Source organism: Diceros bicornis, chromosome 16 (genome assembly GCF_020826845.1).
Source record: "Diceros bicornis minor isolate mBicDic1 chromosome 16, mDicBic1.mat.cur, whole genome shotgun sequence".
In the NCBI taxonomy this organism is placed as follows: domain Eukaryota; kingdom Metazoa; phylum Chordata; class Mammalia; order Perissodactyla; family Rhinocerotidae; genus Diceros; species Diceros bicornis.
Window position 1 is genome coordinate 3519110 of NC_080755.1, and position 5142 is coordinate 3524251.

The 5142-nt window shown below is 33.5% G+C and overlaps 1 pseudogene; it reads left to right on the forward strand.

Moving 5' to 3' along the window:
* Nucleotides 1–3725: 3725 nt before the first annotated feature.
* LOC131415121 (olfactory receptor 8K3-like) lies at nucleotides 3726–4685 on the forward strand (annotated as a pseudogene).
* The last annotated feature ends 457 nt before the right edge of the window (nucleotides 4686–5142 follow it).

The window sequence follows — 5142 nt, forward strand, 5'->3', positions numbered from 1 at the left end:
CATTGATGTTCATCAATGATATTGGCCTGTAATTTTCTGTTTTTGTGTTGTCTTTGTCTGGTTTTGGTATCAGGGTAATGTCGACTTCGTAAAATGAGTTAGGGAGCTTCCCCTCCTCCTCAATTTTCTGGAAGAGTTTGAGGATAGGTATTAAGTCTTCTTTGAATGTTTGGTAGAATTCACCAGGGAAGCCATCTGGTCCTGAACTTTTATTTTTGGGGAGGTTTTTGATTACTGTTTCGATCTCCTTACTGGTGATTGGTCTATTCAAATTCTCTACTTCTTCTTGATCCAGTTTTGGAAGGTTGTATGATTCTAAGAATTTATCCATTTCTTCCAGATTGTTGAATTGGTGGGTATATAGCTTTTCATAGTATTCTCTTATAATCTTTTGTATTTCTGAGGTGTCTGTTGTAATTTCTCCTCTTTCATTTCTGATTTTACTTATATGTGATTTCTCTCTTTTTTTCTTGGTGAGTCTAGCTAAAGGTTTGTCAATTTTGCTTATCTTTTCAAAGAACTAACTCTTGGTTTTATTAATTTTTTCTATTGTTTTTTAGTCTCTATTTCATTTATTTCTGCTCTGATTTTTATTATTTCCATTCTTCTACTGATTTTGGGCTTTGTTTGTTCTTCTTTTTCCAGTTCCTTTAGGTGCATTGTTAGATTGTTTATTTGGGATTTTTGTTGTTTGTTGAGATAGGCCTGTATTGCTATAAACTTCCCTCTTAGAATAGCTTTTGCCATATGCCATAAATTCTGGCCTATGGTATTTTCATTTTCATTTGTCTCCAGGTATTTTTTGATTTCTTCTTTCATTTCTTCGTTGACCCAGTCGTTGTTCAGTAGCATTTTGTTTAATCTCCACGTATTTGTGGCTTTTCTGATTTTCTTCCTATAGTTGATATCTAGTTTCACACCGTTATGATCAGAAAAGATGCTTGGTATTATTTCAATCTTCTTAAATTTATGGAGACTTGTTTTGTGGCCTAATATGTGATCAATCCTGGAGAATATTTCATGTGCATTTGAAAAGAACGTGTATTCTTCGGCTTTTGGATGGAATGCTCTGTATATATCTACTAGGTCCATCTGTTCTAGTGTATCATTTAAGGCCAATGATTCCTTATTGATCTTCTGTTTGGATGATCTATCCGTTGGTGTAAGTGGAATGTTAAAGTCCCCTACTATTATTGTGTTACTGTCTATTTCTCTTTCTATGTCTGTTAATAATTGCTTTATATACTAGGTGCACCTACATCGGGTGTGTAGATATTCACAAGTGTTATATCCTCTTGTTGGATTGTTCCCTTGATCACTATGTAATGCCTTTCTTTGTCTCTTTTTGCAGTTTTTGTTTTAAAGTCTATTTTGTCTGATATGAATACTGATACCCCAGCTTTCTTTTCATTGCCTAAATACATTTTAAATCAGTGTCAAATTCTACAAAAATTTCCGAGTGAGATTTTGATTGGAAAGACATTGAGCAAATAGATTAATTTGAGTAGAATTGATATTTTTATAACACTGAGTTTTGGAATCCAGAAACATAGTATTTCTACCAATTTATTTAGGACTTCTGTGAGGTTTCTCAATACGATTTTAAATATTTTCCTTTTAAGTGTAGATTTAGTTTAGTTTTTACAAGATTTTCTATCAAGCTATGAAATTTCCCTTTTATTCATAATTTTTATTGTTTTTGTTGTATCTACATGGTATTACTTCTTCATCTATTCAAATACTCATATTTTTTTCCTAATTCAGTCTGATAATGTGATCAAGTATATATAGAGATTTTCCAGAATTAAACCATTCAGCCAAAAATGGGATCAACCCAGTTTGAACATAGAGTACTGTAATTCTTATAGATTTTTAAAATTGATATCAATAATACAATAATATTATTTAGGATTTTTACATCTATGTAAGTGAAAGGATAGGCCTGAATACATTGTTGTTTATTATATATGTATATATATATATATATTTTAAATCAGAATTTGCTGGCCTCCTTGGATGAGTTACAGTGTGGTCTGCATTTTTTAAATTCTGGAAAAGTTTATAATAAATATGGATGATTTTTTTCCATGAAAGTTTGGAAGCACCTGCCTTTAAAACAAATGAAGGAGAAAGGAATTGGGAAAGTAGGTAGAGGTATACAAAATGCAATCCTTACATTAAAATGTGTTAATTCAAAATATTTGATGTATTCTTGATGAAAGATGAAATAAAGATATAAGAATAGTATTCAAATTAAAATATAGTGCATATACTACATTTCTATATCCTATTGGCTTTATGTAGATCAAATAATTATCTGTCTTGTTCATGTACATTTAAACAGATAAAATTTAAGTGAATTTAAAGTGAATCATGCAACGTTTTGTTCCCCTTTTCCCCATCACTTTCTTTATCTTTCATTCTTATCCTTCATGTGATGATATTGTTTGCCAGCCGCTGAGACATTTGAGACAACATTCTCTAGAGTGATGTTCCTCTTTGTTGGATAAGTATATTCATAGTAGTTTACTAGATGATTTTAGGTGGTACATTAAGAAATATGTTTTAATAATGTTCTTACTTGTCTTAAAATGTTACAAAAATATAACTACAAAATTAAACCTATCATTTCAGAGATATTAGTGCTAAGATCAAAGCAAATATGAAAATGCCTGCTAATCTTTCTTGCTCAGATTGAATAAATTATAGATGCAGGCCTTACTTGATATGCAACATAGCAAAAATCAGAAACTTCAAATATCAGCACACAAGTGCTGAAGTTTCAGGTACACTCTTTTAGAGGAAATAAAAAGATTATTTATGTGCCTTAGAGTGGGCTTGTTGGGGAGTTTTGCAAGGTAGCGAAATCGTTTTCTATCATTATAAAATATCATTAAATAATGTTCAAAACTCATAAAAGCACAGTGGAATGAGAACACAATTTTAAAAAATCAAATGGATAGTGGAATGAGAATACCGTTTAGATATGTGGAGTCATAAGAGAAGTAAATCAAAGTGTATTAAGTGAGTTAATTATAGTTTTCTCTGGAGATTGGGACTGAAGTTGTAGGGGCAAGAAGCAGAGAGCTATCCTTTTTTAATATATTCCTTCTAAAATTTGATATGTTTTAACTGATTATATGTATTTAAAATGAAAAACATTTTTGAAAAAAATATCAGGATTCTCCCTCTAGGCCAAACTTTTCTAATGATATGTTGTTGACAGAACCATAAAGTGACCATATATACCTTCTAATTATGTGACACAAAAAATAAAATGGTGGGCCAGCCCTGATGGTCTAGTGGTTAAAGATCGGTGCTCACCACTTTCTTGGCCCAGGTTCGTTTCCCAGTTGCAGAACCACACCACTCATCTGTCAGTAGCCATGCTGTAGCAGTGGCTCACATAGAAGAACTAGAATGACTTACAACTAGGATATATGACCACGCACTGGGGGTCTTTGGGGAGAAAATAAAAAGAGGAAGATTAGCAACAGATATTAGCTCAGAGTGAATCCTTCCCTGCAAAAAAATAAAAATAAATTAAAAAATAAAAGATAAAATGGCTACTATATATCTTAGGCTGTAATGGTTCCTAAATTTAGCTCTAGGTTTAATGATGGGTGTGGGTCCTTTTTTAAATCACTACATATAAAAAAATTGGATTTATCTTACACATAATGGCTTTGCATACTAAAAGTTTACCAAAGAAGCTTCCAAAACCCATGACTCTTCTGATAGTTCTTCCCACAGTAATTTTCCATAATGGCCTGAATGGACAAAAAAATCAAACAGTGCTAAAAGAATTCATTCTAAAAGGAATCACACACTACCCTGTGCTTTTCCTCATCATCTACATCATCTCAGTGGTGGGCAACTTGGGCATGGTCATCCTCACCAAGATGGACTCCAGGCTACAAACACCCATGTACTTTTTTCTCAGACACTTGGCTTTCATTGATCTTGGTTATCTAACAGGTATGGGACCCAAAATATTGGTAAATTTTGTAGCTAATCAAAATCCCCTGTAATTGGTATGCTCCACAGCTGGCTTTCTTCATCTTGTTCATCATTAGTGAATTTTTTATTCTGTCAGCAATGGCCTATGACCACTATGTGGCCATCTGTAACCCTCTACCCTACACAGTTCTCATGTCACAAAGAGTATGCTGGGTTTTGGTACCAGTCCCCGATGTCTACAGTGCCTTTATCTCTATGATAACCACCATAAAGATTTTTATTTCATCTTTCTGTGGCTATAATGTCATTAGTTATTTCTACTGCAATAATCTTCCCTTGTTAACTTCACAGTGTTCGAGCACGTGAAATTGAGTTGATAATACTGATCTTATCAGTGTTTAATTTGGTTTCATCTCCTCTGATAGTCCCATGTCCCACATACTGATCCTTGTCGCCGTCCTCAGGATGAACTCTGCAGAGGGCAGGCACAAGGCCTTCTCCACCATGCTTCTCACCTGACAGTGGTAGTTGTATTATATGCAACTCTGTTCTTTGTGTACGTGCAGCCCAAGTCCAGTCATTACTTTGATACTGGTAAAACTGCCTCTGTATTTTACACTTTGGTGATACCCATGCTGAATCCCATGATCTACAGCTTGAGGAACAAGGAGGTAAAAGGTGTCCTTCATAGGATATGGAAAAATCTGTGCAAATTCCCCATATAAATTTCAGTGGATTGTGTATACAAGAAATTAGGTTCTAGACAAAAACTGTTTATTATATATAATAAGCCTTTAGAAAGGCTTACACAGTAATGTGTAAAAGAAATGAGAAACTAGAAATGTTTTCTTTTTTCAACTTATCGATGTTCAAGCAGTGATCATCCTTCTGGGATAAACTTTGATTTTGTCCCCAAGTTTCACTGCAAGAGACTGAAATCTGGATCAGTGTTCTCACATTGCCATTGTAACATTTGTTACAACGTAAGGGAAGTTTTTCTTAATGTATCTCCCATTAGACAATCTTTTTAAAAAGGCATTCTTGTCTTTTAATAAAATAATAAAATATTTTCTTTGTGTCTCACACACCATTTAATACTCATAATACTGGCAGACTGACATACATAAGATGGCAGTGACTCTTCCGTGTGCTGGGCATATACACAGCAATGAAGACTACATC